A 17,303-nucleotide genomic window follows, 5' to 3' on the forward strand; every position below is an offset into this window, starting at 1 on the left:
GAGAAGGCTAGGAAGGGGGCTGGGGGTGGTTGGTTGTTGGTTTTGGGGGTTTTGTTTTTGTTTGGATTTGGTTTCAAATCATGATCAGATCCTCAAGAGGTTAACTGCCATACATAATATACTTCAATAAAGTAGTTGCTACTTCAGGATGAAATACTCAATTGGACAGCAGACAGGGTAATTCTACACATCCAGGGAAAGGCCTTTCCATCAACCCAAGGATGGCCTGGAATGAAGCTGTGGAGACTGCCATGAAAAGAACAAATCAATACACAGTGAAAGTTAATGTCAGTGAGAGATGGCAGAGCATAGATCAGCACAGCAAGACCAAGAAAGGAGAGAGGAGAGCCATGAAAGATCCCACAGAAAAAGATATTGAAGCAGAAAGACAGACTTAAAGAAGGCACACTATTACTTTTGGGGTTCTATACTGCAACGGCTGTTATTGCTATGATTTCAGACAATAACGGGGAGAGGGAAGAAATTTCTGACTTCTGAAGAGAGCGTGAACCAAAAGGCATCAACTGAGGTGTTTGTCATGACCTCACTGAGGCTCTTTGACAGTCACCTCTTCTTAGAGCAGATATCCTCTGCACAGCACAAATGACATTTCTATATTCAACCTGAGGAAAGTAACTCTCAATTTCACATTCAAGAACCTGGCTCATTATTGTTAACTCTTATCAAAAGCAAGTCACAAGTCAACCTATGAAAAAATTATATTATGAACAGAAGTTTTGGCAAGGTAAGGCCAACACTTCATGCAGCAGTTAATATAAAAAGAGGATAATAGTTCTGCCAAAGACAATAAATACTAGAAGAAATGGCTTTAAGTTTTAGAGACCGCGAGCAATATTGCTGGTGTTCATTTTAAGATCTGCTTCTACAATACAATTCTCTTGAGATTATTCTTAAATGTGAAAAGGATGGATGTTTTTGTTTTGGGATCATTCACAAGGCTGGCATTGCAAACCACAGGCTTGAACTGAGGTGAGAGTTAACATTACTTTGCCACTAATTTATTTGAACTGCATTCTTCTTCTCGATCTCCCCTCCCACTGCTAAAAAAAAAAAAAATAATAATCTCCAGGCATTACTATTGAAAATATACTCAAGTAATAAATCATGTATTTGTTCTCACGTGACTGCTGTTCATTAGAGTCAAAGATCTCCAAGATCTGCCCCCAGAGTGTATTATGTTACTGAAATATAGGAATAGCTGCAACAAAAAATTTGCCAGAAAAAAACCCCCACTAAAGTAACAACAAACTGCCTCTCAGTTGGGTAGAAGAAAGCATGTTCATAAAAGTATATTTGAGGGGTAAATCAAACCCCAAATTCTAATCAGACAAAATCAGCAGTTTAAACCCAACAAGATACAAGATTTTTAACCAGAAAATTTTATAAAATATACACCTTTTTGGTCACCCAGACTGTTCTCCTTTCAAAGGCGCTTTTTTTTTTTTTTTCAGAAAGGAATGAAAAAAAGAAATAAAAAACACTGCAAGTTTATCCATTATATGTATCTTTGCTTTTGTTAAGCAGTAAACAACATTCTCCTACACTCAAATGCTTCATACCCTTTATTGTCCAGTTATTTTGCTTTACTGAATACTACAGTCATTTTGTAGCAGAAGCCACATCTATGACAGAAGCAGTAATCTTCCAGTTATGTGGTAACCTGACTGAATCCTTTAAGTCTGAGTGTGGAAAAAGAGCACTTGATTCAGCTGCATATCTGGGTTTTATAAAGGGTCCAAAAGCTTAACACTAATATGCTTCACGGCTAAAACAAAGTCAGGGGAAATCACAGCAGTCGAGAAAGAAGACAGTGTTAATCCAGGGGATATCATGCTCTTCACCACCACTCTGAAGATTAACTTAGCTCAGCTAATTTTGCATCTCCACTAATTGTGTGTTATGTATGAGTAAGCAATGACTAAGGAAGTGTCAAAGCTATTCCATATCCTGTCCTTTTCCTGAAGAAAAACATGGCAGGCAGAGAGGATACCTCCCATAGGCCACAACAATTCAACAGGGCAGCTATTTGTTTCAGCAGGAATGAAAAAACTTATATGCAGTCTAAACATTGCCAGTCATTATAGTCACTTGTTACCACTGAGCTGAGCATACACAGCTCCCCGAAAACAATTTATCATCCAAAAATCAGTTCAGATGTTCAAATACATGCATGAGTGTATACAAAAAAATTAAGCTGCAAAATACACAGCGAGCAAAGTCGCCTGTATTTTCCAATATTTCAAATTATACATTTGACCATAGTAAACTTTGACCATCGGCTAGAGAGGCAATAAAAAAACCTGAACGATACACAACACAAAGTGATGCAGACATTACAACCAGGATGAAAATAACCAGACCGCTAATGAGGTAAGGAAAAGTGTCATGGCTACTGAACCTCCTGTTCAGTTCCTCACATCTGCAGGGACAAAAATCAGCACTGGCTAACTATAGGAATACATCTCAGGCACGGAGCTGTCCCTTGCTCAATGAAGATAAAGGAAACACAGGCTCCTAAACTTAGTTATGAATTTCAACTCTGATAGATGCCCAAAATAGCTGGATCGACCCATTCCAGCTCTGCCTTCTCCCCATTCATGTCTCTCCTGCAAACTCAACAGTGAGGCAAAGCACATCTGCAACATAGAAAAGTGGAATTAGGGAGAGAGAAGTTGCAGAGTAGATGGAAGAGTAAATATACCAAAGCATCTAAGTTATATGTCTGATGAGGAGAGAAAGAAGGGGAGAAGGCGCAAGTGAAAAAGCGTTAGGGGACGGAAAAAGGACTGGCAACAGGGAACAGAGTGTTCAGAGGCTATAGTTTTCACCTGTCCATTATATTTTCAGGAACTACACAACAGAAGGGCAGAGTTTGGCTGGAACATTATCCAGCACCTAGAGAGCTGTACAAAAGTAATTTATGAAAGAGCAAATCACTGCCTGCAATATTGAGGCCAGACTGCTTGGAAAACTGTTCAGCACATAGATGTAGTTCTTAGCAGTCATATACCCTTCATACCAAAGGTTCCTAGCAAAGGGGAGCTTCAGTTAGCACTGATAAACTGCTGTCAGCCCCGTATTTTTTTCAGACACCATGAACAACTTTACAATAGGTGAGGATGATGGTACAAGCTCAAAATGAGCACCAGACTTCATCATGTGTTCTTGTAACAGTGGGCACACCTACTTAACTAGCATAGAACATTCCTATATGCATTGGCCAGAAGTGACAAAATTGCTAAGGGGCAAACTTTTTTTTATTATTAAAATAAAAAATTAGTCAGATTGCAGTGGAGTACCAAGAAACAACAGGATTGCATGACTGCATTAGATCTTGCCCAACCATCAGTGATACTCATTGATTAACAGAAAGGTGACAAACTATAAAAGCAAGTATCAGACACTCTCACCTCACATGTTGATGCTTCCTTCACCCTCACCTCTTCTCTCCCCCCATTATCCTTTACTTCTTTCTTGCATCCATACCCCAAGCATTCTGGATAAAAATGAACACAATTTCACAGTGTAACTCAGGGGATTTCTGCAGATTCAGACTACTCCTTTGCATTTGTTTACTCTTGTTGGCATTTAATTCCCCTCTTGCTTTGTTCCCTCAGTTATAAAATCAGACACTGAAGGTAGTTGTGCATGGGTTTTTTGCCATGATGGCAATCCCAGCCTATCTGTACTGTTACCCATATGCCTACTTGTTTCTAATCCTCTTAACCTTTACTGCTGGATACACAAAAAACCCTAGGAAAAATCATGGCAGACAACTTTCACTTCCAGAATTTAAATAACTATATTCAATTGTCTGTTACTATTTCAACACATTTATCAGCTGCAGACATCCTGCTTACTGTTCTGTCATTCTCTGGATTGCATCTAGAGCTTTTGAAAAATACAGATACAAAATTTATAATTGTCTAGAAGCTTTTTTCGATAACTTTAACGCAAAAAATGCACATGAGCAACAGTTCAGCCACTCCACTAGTGTAAATGCAATCTAGAATGTTTTACAAACCACAAAAAATCATATAGCTCCTGTCCTAGCCAAACACTTCATGACTGCTTCAAAGATGCTCACCCTGTTCACTATGAAGAGCGGCCTGGCACTACACTGCTGTCTGCCAGGGAAAACAAACCAAAACAACAACAAAAAACTAATCTAGCAGAAATATAGCTTTTTTCTTTTTCACTATTTGGAGGTAGCCCTCCAAATAAAGCACTAATGAAGAAATTGGACTTTTCAAAATCCTAGTTTTCTCCAAGTTAAAAAAAATAAAATAAAAAATAAAACAATATTTTAGGCTTATGGAAAATAATTTAATCATTGGGCGGAGTTCATAGGCATGACAGAAATGTCAGCATGATGATAACCTCATGAAAAACAAAAGTTTATCACTGCCTTTGGAAGACACTTAGGATGAGCTCTGGGTAACAATTTATTACTGATATGGACTCTGAGTCAAGATTACTGCAACCATGAAAACAGCCTGGCATTCAACAGCTAAACAAGAGCCTTGGAAGTTGACCAGAAGCAGTTTTAAAACCTACAGTATAGCTGGGGAGCTATTTAGCGGAAGATTTCAAATGTTTCATGTATAGTCTGAACTTGGTAACAGAAAGAATAAAAAATGTCAACTGCTTTTTGGGACTATTTTTTTCATATAAGAGATCAAGTGGAAAAGGAGGGATTGGGTCTAAATGCCTAACGCAGATGCACGTAACTAGCTGAGCAGCCCTTAGGAAAGAAAGAAAATCTACATAAGAGGCCTTAATAGCTTTGTGCTATATTAGAGGTTCTCCCCAACAAAGCTTTAGCGTTGTTCTGGGCACCCAGAACAACCTAAAGGCCCTGTTTTTTTACTCCGTTCATCTGAAGCTCTGCTTTTGCCAGGAAACAAAATTTACAGGGAATGAATTTCCAGGCCACAATGTGGTGAGCTATTCTGGTTTTATTTAACCATCTCAGGGAAAAATTCACAGACTAACACTGCTGTACTCGACAGCAAATTCATAACTTCACTTCCCTCAGCACCTAAGGCTGCTTGGCTCATTAACACATTACCTCCTTTTCATTCAACCTACCTCCCCTTCGGCTGGTATGTAAAGAAGATCCCTGGAACACTGTCTTCTCTTGACAACTTGATTTCCTGCTCTTTTTGGCACATACAGCAATTAATCTCCTATGGTTCCTCACTGGGCAAAATCTGACCCAATATACTGAGGGTCTCGTTCACAAAAATCTCTCATTGCTCAGTCTTTCCAAAATCGTACTCTTCTTCCACAAGGAAGTGCCAAGTGGGAATATAATTTAAAAATCCAGCTCCTACACATGCAGTGAAAGGCAGATGAGGAACCCTCCCGGCTTATCCATGGTGTGGATACTCTCTCCACTACTTTCTTTCTCCATTATAACAGCTGTATCTCCAAAAGTTCTTGCTCACCAACCCACATTCTCTTACACACTGATGTGGTGCTGCTCTTTCTAAGAAAGCCAAACACACTGCACATTAAACCTCTTTCTATAGCGTCTTCAAACCTCTAACTTTGCTAATTGGAAAAGAAACCCCACCACAGCTTGGACACACGCTAGCTCATGGTGATCCAAACAGCAGAATCAGATGCACAATCTGAAACAGACACACAGTGCATGGCCTCCAACTGCCACAAAGCAGCCTGAAGGTCACTTTTATTTTTCATTGGCCTGAGACTGTGATTCCAGCTTCCCTGGCATCCAAGTTTATTGAAGTCATTCTCCCTGAAACTGGAGTTCTACAACCTGCCCTGTGCCTTCCTCTAGGAGGTATGGCTCTCAGAGAATCTGCACTCACCTAGGAAGAATCAAATCATGCAGAAGTTATTTAGGACACCAGAGCTCACAGCACACAGTCCTGTCAGGAAGCTGGTGGAGATCTGCCTGCCAGAATATAAACCCAATACTGACATTTGCTTAAGATTTCTAGGCAGATAAAGAGCTACTGGCAACAATTCCATGCAATGTATTTACAGACCTACACACAGGTTTGACTTCAGAAGAGCTAACGTGATACGTTAGCTGTTGTTTTAGACCACGGGCTAAGGCAGATTTAAAAAAACCCAAGCAAACAAACAAAAAACCCCAAACAAACAAAAACCAACCTACAAGTAAAATACTTACATTCAAGATTCACAAAGAAAATTTTACAGAAGAACAAGGACAGTTGCCTGTGAGGAGAATATCTTAAAATCTATGGTAGAGTCGTACTTGGCAAAATTCAATAGATCTGGTAAACATCAAAGATAAAATTTAACAGAATAATTCCACCAAGCACCATTAAAAGAAAAATGGGACCAGCAGGGCTACCAGTGAAAAACAATGCCAGGACTAATAGCACTGATCTACCAGAAGCAATTTATTATGACACTAGAAACAGCTATTTTCACAGTGGATGCTTGAAACGAAAACTTTAAAGCTTCTTTAAGTCTTGAGCTATAGCAAAGTATTCAACCAGCCAGCCAAAATAGCTGAAGGGAAATAGGAAGGCCACATGTGGAACTAATTACTCATGTAGAGGCTATGACAAAGAACATTTCTCCAGACTTTTCATGGGGGCTTCACTTTCAGGAAGTAACTCTAATTACTGTTCAAGTCTCGGCAGCCTGCATGCCGCTGACAGTTCCAAGAAAAAAATGAACCTATTTGCCCTTTTCTTGGTCTGAAATGCCAAAATAGAAAAGCATAACTAGAGTCACTAAAAAGAAAGAAAATAAGCACTGGGTTATTGCATTAGCTTCCCGAGCAGAATCCTTTATATAAATTCATTTTTTCAGCCTTCACAAAACAGCAAATTCTGTGTCTACATTAACTCACACTCTGTTGGCTGCAGTGAAACTGTACATCTTGACTTTTTACAGCTTTTCCATACTGGGGCCCACTTCCTGCCCAGTTGAAGAAAAAAATCTGGCCTGAAGATGAAATGACTGCTTAACATTACACTAAAACATCTGGTACCATTTTATACACAGACCCATGTCTGAGAGCAGGCAATTCTAGCGGTCTCACCAGCGGCACAGTGCATACCCAAACCTCCCCAGGGTGACATCATCCCATATATGGACTCTCAGGCCCAGCCCTCCCCCTTTTCCTGGTCCTAAATTCATTGCCAGATCCCCAGTCTGCTGCAAATGTGCCACGTCAAGACTGGAAATCACAGCACTTCAGTGTGTTTCAGTGAGTGCTGCAGAGTGTGAGGGAGAGCCGAGCACAACCCGTGATGCAGGAAGGCAGTTTTTCCCCGAGACTAAAAGAGGATTTAAAATAAATAAATAGACGCGTCCGGAGATCCTGCTCCGTCGCCCCAGTGTTCAGACTACCTGTTCAGGACAATGCTGTTGTACAGTAGTCTGCACATTGGTTAGACTGGGCAAGGGAAAGCAGCGGCATGGACTATTGGGGACGCAAGTTGCTATTGCCAAGGAGAAGACAGTCATTGCTCCTTTCAGATCTCATATACAGTATTTTTCTTCACAGGTTTTGCACACTAGGGAATAAGAAACGCTAAGGGACACTGTGAAAAAGGAGGACTTCAGAATAAAGCGGGGAAGACATTCTGGTAAGGCCTACTTTGGAAGAACACCTGGCCTATGACCTGGCGAACCTAGGTGACTCCCCTCCCCCCTTCCTCCAGTCATCACTGCAAGAAAGATGGAGCTCTGATGGTTTACTAAAACCTATGCAAGAAATGAGAGAGGTATATTGCCTAGAGTTATACTACCTAGAGAAGTGTACAAGAGTAGAGTTAAAGTCCGTCATTTCTTTTTTCCTTTTTTTTTTTTTGTTTTAATTTAAAATAAAGCTTTTTCCCCCCCACAAACTAAAAAGGTAAATTTAATACTTTTTTTTTTACTTGTAGCAATAATTATTAATATTTAAAGAATATATATTTTTAATGCAGGAAAAGCTTGCTAGATGTATGTATTCTGAATAGCTCCTGTTGTGAACTATGATCTGAAGATCAATTTTAAGAAATTATTTCATCTTAAAGTAATAAAATTATAGAAAAGAATGCATGAATATTATTTTAAAATGTTGTAAAATACATTCTATCACCTTTGGGAGAACTGTACATAGATTTTTATATGCAACTGAAAATTCTTTGCAAGTAACCTATACTGTATGTGCTGATGAAAACTGGGAGGGAAACCATAGAAAAACTATGACTACTCCATGCTAGGCTTCTGCTGCGTAGCATACAAAATCTTTGATTGTCAGGAAAAATTATCGCTGAAAGTTCAGGATGTGATGGAAAAAAAGAAATGAGAAAAAAAAAATAAATCCCAAACCCAATAAATAAATAAAATGGAACAAACAGCTTTCCATCCCAATACCTGACTGGTCAGTGCAAATAAGTGATCAGCACCAACTGATTGTTGCTGCTCTTGTGTATACTTCGAATTGCTGATATTTCTTTTAACATTCAAAATGATAAGTTACTTTGTCCTGAATCCCGCTGATAAAAAAGGAATTTGTAAACGAATGCAGAAGTTTGCTTTGGTGAATTTCCAGCTGTCCTGGTAGGGGAAAAAAACCCTCAGGCTGAATGAAATCCCCATGGACAAAATAATACAAAAAGTCTGGGCTGCAATTTGATACCAGCCGAACTCCAGATTCAGCTCCCCTAAAGTTAACACCAGTAACAAACTACTGGCAACTGGAAAAAAAAAAAAATCCCACCTATATGGTGCTCATTATTGCCGGGAAGGCTTTGAATAGATATAGTACAAAAGAACTAGCATAAATATGCAGCCATTAGTATTATAAACACCCAATCTTGTAGAATGCAGGTTATATTTTAGACAGCCTCGATGCTGTATTATTTTTTTTTTAAATATGTATATTACCTTTTTCATTGCTCCTTCAATAATCAATAGAAGTCCTATCGGGGCGAGATGGCTGTGTAGCATTAGGGTGACTGTCCCTATATTGGCTGTCTTAAAGCTTACAAAGCAAGAACTAGTTCTGTCATTTCCCTCTGCCTCCCATCAAGGCTTATGTATTTTAACTAAAAGAATACTTTTTTTTTTTTTCAATGCACACACTTACAGGTTATCCACCCTCACTTCCTTTATTTTGTGGAAGATTATTGTTCTTGGATTATTGTGTTGGATTAAATTAGTGGGGTTTAATTTATTATACTATGAGTAGATGGAATTTTTATTCTCATTCTAAAGGGGAGTTACAGCACACAGTTAAATGTAGTTATTAACAGAAAATCTGAAGAGACAGGAAGAAGTTAAAAGAATTGAACCAAATTCAAATTCGCATTAATATTTCTCAATTTCTCTTTAAGTATGATTGCTGGTTTAGGCATAGCAAATCTAAGAAGTTTTATGACAAAGATTTTGTTGAAGCGGTAGAAAAATGTTTTCAAATCTTATTAAAGAAACTTGCTCAGTTATGTTTTTAAGGGCAATATGATCGTTTGCAAATATTTTTTTCTATCTAGTGCTTACTTGCATATCTACCATTTTTTTAATTCTGATCTAGAAATTAAGAAAGGAAGTATTGTTATCCAGTCAATAATAGGCTCTCAGTGAAAATACTGTTGAAGATAGCCTGCATTAGCTTTTGCTAAATAAGCAAGGACAATGAAAACATATGGAACTAGTGTTTCTCTTATCTCTAGTCCACTATTTGCATTAATCTTTATTTTAAATGACCTTTCTGGATTTAGGAAGTGATTCCCCTCCCATACACTCATGACTCTTCGAAGTTGCATTTTTAGACTGTAAGGCTGAGATCTAGGAGGCCCCCTTGGCATGGGGCTTGGAAAGGAGGCGGGGGGGTGGGGGGGGAGAAGGGGGAATGCAGTGTGCAAAGCAACAGATACGGAAAGAAAGCCTGTATTGTTAGGCATGAATAAGGAAGTCTATCTATTTCAGCTCAGTAATCAAAACATTTTCAAAGTGAATTAAGCGATTCTGTGGTTCTTTAAACAGTGCTGTTTCAGTAGAAACAAGTTCTAGTTGATCATAATAATATAGAAAAGACTTCTGGAGTTATAAAATAACATGTTTTAAATATGCATGTCAACAAACAGAATAGCTGTATCCAAATTCCAAGATTTAAAAAAAAAAGAAAAAAGCCAAACATTACCTTTGAAATTACTAAAAAAAAAAATAAAATACCAAGAACCAATGATTACTAAATAATGGTGAGAGTTCTGCAAAACCAGGACAACAGCAGTGCTTAAACCTGCTGTATGAACTAAATGATACAGTTCATATTACCATAAAAAGCACAAAATCAAGTAAAGCAAATTAAAGCAACTGTAAGCATTTAAATAGCTGTTTCAATGTGATAGACTTTCTTTCATCTTTAAGAAGTGTAATCTTTTTTAGTACACTCAAAATTAAATACGGAAGAGGAATAAAGTATTTCAAACCCTTTCTATATATTCCTTTAATTATTTTATTATTTTTTTTACAAAGGAAAAAAGCAAAGAGGGGTGAGGGAAAGTCACTAACTTTACAGAAATAAATATAGATCAAATAAGCATCCAACAAATGTGAAAAAACCCTAGTTATTAAAAAAACCCAAACATGTAATTTGACATTTTTCTGCCTTGTCATTAAGTTGCATGTTGTCTTCTGCATTAGTGTGACCAGTGCTACTTAACGCATCTGTATTTTCAGAAGACTAAAAGACACTGCTGTCCTCTCCACGCTCCTTCCCCCCCTTCCTGTACTAGCACTGTGTATCCACAGACATTTCTGCAGACCACCCAAGAATCATTGTTATATAGAAAATATAACCAAAATAGCAAAATACTTGCATAAAATTTTCAAACTTTTAAGTAGAATGTTAAATTATTATATTCTTTTAATCAAAAGCTGTAAAGCAAATTAGAAAATAGAAAAACCTAAATCATAGTGCACTGGGGTTTTTAAATAATAAATTTTAATCAAGAGCATAACTTTAATTGTACAAGGCTTTGCTTTCTCTACTGTACTTTATTTAAAAAAGAAAAATTTAAAAAACAAACAAACAAACAAAACCAACAACCCAACCTAATTGAAGTAATATTATGGATACAAAACAAGAGGAAATGCCACAGTTAAGAATGAAACTTTCCTGAATAATGCTACTGTACTTCTGTATTGCATTTTATGCTGCATTGCAAAACAGTGTCTAAAAATAACAACCTGCCCTTAAATAAAAAGTCCTGATCACAGTTGGAGAGAATACATTTCTCAACTCAATTGCCAAGCTACCAATATTTAAAGTCAGATCCTTTAAACAGGTTTCTGTAAAAATAATTTTTGCAATCATGTGATTATTTTTTTTGTTATGAGTATTCTAAAATATTCTCGAGTCCTTTACTGATTCAATGAATCAAACAGATACAGCACACAAAATCGTTAAGCCCTTTTAGCACATCAGCTACAGTTTCAAAGAATATCAGTTTTTAAGTAAGAATCAAGTGGAGATATCTAGGCATAACCAGTACCAAATGAATTAACCCAAGGCAAAATAAATTTGACTTATTTCAAGAAGTAAATTTCATTCCTGATTCTTTGATGAATTCTTCTTGTGTGCAGTTACTAGAAAGACGACACAATCTTTCCACTCACAACTTTTACTACCAGTACAACTGTCCTGATGGTTGCTTATAGAAAACCTATTGATTAAAAAGCATATTTTTGTTCTTCCAATCATTTTATTCTATAGATTATCAATTCATTTTACTGCAAGATTCTTTGCTATTTCAAGAAGGATCTACAACACAAAACTGAAATCTTTCTCTCAGATTAAAGATCTTCCATTTCTTTAACAACTAAATACAGCAGTTAACTTTGATGAAATCTATAAATCAAGTGGTGGTTTATATTTATCTTCAAAGTACTTCTAATTTGCCACTTTTGTTTTTCTTTAATACGGCCAAGCGAGTAGGAAGGCATACCAACTTAAAATTTGCTGATACAATACAATACATTGAAATTTTACTTAGAGCTACAAAAATCTAAGTAAGCATAAAGTCAGACTATTTAATGTCTTTGAATTAATTTTACATATCTGAATTAGCTAGTCATGTTTTGTGCTTGATTGGTTTTTTTTTAAGATACCTTACTCCACCTTGTTAAGTTTAAGGAAAATTTTATTCATATAATGCACAGCCTGAATTGGAACACTTCAACTTGTATATTAGCTAAAATACATCTTCTTTTGGCAAAATAATTATTAGAGCTAGAACACTGGAATAACTGCATATTAATTTATTATTAGCCTAATTTAAAACTCAACACTACCCTAACCTTTAGCCTTTTGGTAAATTCATCCCTTTTATAATCAGTTTTCAGGATGGAAATGTTTTCCTGCTATGTATGGGGTATGTTTAAGAAGGGTTTGAAAGCACAGGCTTCTTGCTTACCTATGGTGGCACTAGCGAGCAACAGCGATTTAAGAACAGTCACAATTTTATACGCAGGAAAGTTTAGCAAAGTAGCACACTTTGTGATGTGAAATGATGCTATTTGTATGCTTCTGATCTATAGCATAGTCTCTGTTTAACTGAACATACTGAAGTTCTATAAAGTTATTTTGTTTTCTTACTAAGTACAGAATTTGAGAGGAAGCTATATTTAAATAATATGCAAAGCAAAATAACAAAGTAACATCATAAGCGTATAGCTCTCACATATTAGTGAAACTGATACAAAATGCAACCAGTTTTCTTTCCAGCACATTCCCTTTAACAGGGTTAATGTGCAAGTGGTCATCTTCATTTATACAGAAAGATTTTTATTTTTAACATGACAGATTATTGTACTTATCTGCTCCTAGAAAATATGTACTATACAAACATATCCTTTATCTTGAACTTCAGTATTTCTGTGCTTCCAAGAAGAGTAAAAACATCTGGTTAAATTGCTGTGTGAGTACAATATGCAGGGAAAACCCTGTATCAATTGCATATAAAATAAACTATGGATTCAATCCTTTTTGATTTCCAAATGTTCAGTGTGATCAGTCTGTTGAAACCACATCCCTAATACATGTCAGCACAATGCTAACTGATGTACCGAAATTATTCTTTTCTGAATAAAATCAAGTTCTGTTCTTGTTCTACAGCTCCCAATGTTTTAAAGTTTAATTCTGTTATGTGTGCTCCCCCCCAACAAAATCCCCCAAACTGGAACGGTACAAACTGTTGCACACCAGCGGTGATGGCTCCAAGGGACTGGCTGGACGGAGTTGTCATGTGTCTGCCTGTCTACACTTGCTGTGCAGAACATCCTCTCACCTGTACAGCAGGCACAGACAGGCAGTCGCATGACAACCCAGCCTGAGGGACAGCCGCCGGTGGGAACCCGCTCTGACACACCAGAGCATCTTCACCAACAGCTCCAGCCAAGAGTCACTCTGGATCTCAGATGGCCGGTCAGTAACCAAGCCGCGTACTGCAACCCACCTAGAGTCAAACCAACACTGCCTATAAAATACAATAAAACCCACTGCTGAAATTTTTACTGTGCTTCCTTATAGTACTCTTTTCCTAGTTTTGTCTCATTAACTCACTAACAGTAAGTTTTATTTATACGCAGCTTTGCAGCACCATTGTATGTTTCATCCTCCCATTTACTTCTCAGGCATAACTTTAGCAAATTGCGTTATTAGATTATTATAGGCATAAAAATCACTAACATTCCTACTAGCCACAGAAGCAGAGAGCAGCTTTTTGTGTGACAAGTTAATTCTGTAAACATACATAATATGTCAGATGTTTGAGGAACTTCTCCCATTTCCACTCTCACATTACCTCAGTTACTTTCATATCTTCCTCCAAATCACACAGGATTTTACAATGGGGAATAGGCTGTGAAATGATAATACAAACTGCATCTATCACTGGATGTTGACAATACTATCTTTTCCTACTGAAACAGAATGGAAATATTTTAATTGGAAAAAAGATTAAGGGGATTTTTCCAAATGTAAACTTCATATTTTTATAAGTTCTTATCCTAGAGTCCAGCTTGGCATCCTTTGCTCACCAATCATTTATCCAGTGAAATCTCTGGATGTTGTGAAAGGAATAATAAAAATCACATTCTCCAACCATATCCTGTAAAAATGCTACACCACTTCACAAATGACACCTTTTCATTTAAAATAAAGAGCATTTTTATTCACAAGCTAGGAGGGTGTTCCACATTCCCAAAGCCCATTTCATCCTAATGTAGAGTGGCTAATTCACTAACTTCCTATTTGCAGGTTGACTCTCAAATGAACCTTAGTACAAAAATTTCCAGCGTTTTGTGCTACTTAAAAACCCACTACAACTGACAGCTAAAATGCTAAGGTCTTTTGTGTGTGCAGCTATGCCTTGCAATACTTTATCTAGCATTACATGGAATACTCTATAAAAGAAATCTGTATTTGTGAGATCAATGAATATGCTAATCTTGCACTTATTTACAGCAGCCTCAAAGTGGTACACAATTTTTCTTGCTTCATTTTAAGCAAGCAGAAAAGCAAAAGGTCATGGTACTAGTCATGAAGCGAACTTATGAACACAAGCAACTGCAGGTAAGTTCAGAAACTAATCTAGAATAGTATTCATCACAACTGATAGTGTAACCGCTGTAACCACAGTGCTCAAAACCAGAGTTGATTATTTCAGTAATTACCAGACTAAAAATCATTCTTAGGCACTGATTCCTATCTATCAGGAATAAAATCCTGTTGTACGTTTGAGCAGCAACAAAACCGTGTCAAGAAACCAGTCTTTTTTTGGTAATACTGATATCATACAACAAATTTTTAAATCTTTTGCTAAACTAACTTGCTTCAAAATGCATTCCACTGTGAATTCATCACTTACAAAAGCTGCAGCTCAAAAAATAAAGGAAATCATTTACATCCTTCCAATGGCACTAGCAAACAACCACTTGCATTCAGATGATCTTCACCTCAGAGTGAACTCCAGATTACAGAAAATGGGCTCAGTTTACGCTAGAGGAGTACACACCCCTAGAGGTCCTAGCAAGCACTGCAGGTTTGTAAAGCACACTGCCAGAGCTCCCTGGTACACAAGCTGCTACAACATTCCTTACTCAGGGCTAGAGGCACAGGGGGGGGCAAACTCTTCTCTGTGGCAAGAGAACAAAGGTGAGACCTGACTTTCAGAGTCTTCCCAGCCGCAATGGACAGGATCTTGCTGCTGTGCAAGGACTGCAGAAGTGACCAGCTCAAGTGGGAGGCACGAGGAATCTGAACTTCCTATGACCTCACAGCATGCACAGCCGAGCTGGGCCTGGGCACAGTCCAGAGACATAAACATGGATATCACTTCACACATCACTGAAGACTACGTATCTTACCAGGCTGGAAATACACCAGCATGCAGCCATTTCAATAATCATCAGAGAACAGGATGTGACAACTATCAAACCAATCTGAAAGTGAGGAGAACATTTATGGGAGATGAAATGTAATTGTAAAAATTGGAATTCAGCCAGGAGATCAAATATTTGCTTCTTTATTTCCAAAGCTAGTAGTTCTGTTTCTGAAACAAGTCGTCTTTTGACTAACCTAATGACTGAGCTGTGGCTTTGACCTTCTTCAGAAAGCATCTAAACCAGATTTTACTAATTTTTTAAGTCCTACTGAGAAAGGCTCAGTAGTAAATAAATAAATAAATAAATAAATAAATAATCCAAAGTAACTTTGTGACATCTTTCCCAGGGCAGAACAGTCAAGTTATACAGCAAATCTGTATTTAAGGAGGAACTTCTTCCATCAGCAAAGCATGGAATAGTACTACACTATTATCACTCTAAGAAATTCCCGAGTGATCTGCCATATTGGCCTGAATGACCTACTTGCATTTTTATGACTCTTTAAACACAACTCTTTGGCAATTAAAAGACATGATTTTTAACTATGCACATGGAAATCACTGAATCAGACAGTGGCCATCTCCCTCCATGTACTATTCTGACATTCCAAGGTGACTCTCCCTAGCACACTGTCAAAACAAACTATTTTTAAATTTGCATCAGAAGACATTCTCTAATTATTTTCAGGAATTGCTCTCTTTCACACGAAACAAAGATCAGACTCCAAAAAAGCAATACCAAGACTACTTTAAAAATTGCCACAGCATATCTTGGATGCACCTCCAATTGCTTGAGAAAGAACATAGCAACAGTTGTTATTCTCACCATGTCACTTCTTACAGTAACAGTTACCTGTGCCAAATCTAAGATAAGAAGTTCTAGTAGCTTCAAGATAGATCACAGAAAAACAACAGCTTCAAGTTTTCAAACCCAGAAAGGCACTTTTGCATTTATTTTTTATTCCTTTTTGTGTCATTGTAATAAAATAGTTCAAGTTTTATTTCAGTAATCTGAGAATAAAACTTTTCCTCTTGACACTTAGCTGCTCCTCTGACATGCACTCATTTTCCTGTCACAGTAAATACATTTGAATCCATTTAAAACTTAAATAAAAGGACAAGGGGCAAAATCTTTGAGATTGGCCTGGTTTGTGTCTCTATCTTAAGGTCTATCCCAAAATGATAATCAACCCAGGCAAAAATAAATACTACTAACCAACACAGTTTCCACCATCAGCGCTATGACTGAAGTAGCTACCCGTGTTAAATTGGACCATTGTGGTTTAACCCCAGCTAGCAACTAAGTATCAGGAAGCCATTCACTCATTCCCCTACCCCACCCCAAGGGAGGGGGAGGAGAACCAGAAAAAAGAGCAACCACATTCTGGATTCACAGACTCAGCAGAGCTCTGGCTTATGTACACGCATTGTGGGACGTCTCCCTAGTGGTTCTAGAAAATCCACTGCAATAAAACACTAGGTTAATTTAAACAGAATATAAATTTTGTGCACAGTCCCCATCAGCTAACTCCCTGTTTTGCTGGGGTAAGCCATTGTTTTGATTATTACTTAGAATAAGATGGAAAGATCATCTAAAATTTTTAGAGCTCATCTAAAAATTTCTTTACCTGTGCCTCTCCTCTCTTATCCAACAAACTGGTTCACCCTAGGGAAAAAATCACTAAATTTTTGCTGAACACATTTAATTTAGAAAAATAGGGCTATGCTTCTGACACGCACACACAAAAAAAAACCTGAAAAAAAACCCCAAAACCAAACCCAAACCCAAACCACAAGATCTTTACAGTTGACAGTGTAGCACACATAATAATCCTATTATTCCATTCTAACCTTCAAAATTTAAGAAGGCTGGGTTTTGCATAGAGCATATCTTTA

At 37.4% G+C, this 17,303-nt stretch overlaps 1 protein-coding gene across 4 annotated transcripts in view; it reads right to left on the reverse strand.

Moving 5' to 3' along the window:
* Window positions 1-17,303, reverse strand: part of DNM3 (dynamin 3) — a 187,710-nt gene that overhangs the window by 110,611 nt on the left and 59,796 nt on the right. The gene's annotated exons all lie outside the window — the stretch shown is intronic.

Source organism: Lathamus discolor, chromosome 3, assembly GCF_037157495.1.
Source record: "Lathamus discolor isolate bLatDis1 chromosome 3, bLatDis1.hap1, whole genome shotgun sequence".
In the NCBI taxonomy this organism is placed as follows: Eukaryota; Metazoa; Chordata; class Aves; order Psittaciformes; family Psittacidae; genus Lathamus; species Lathamus discolor.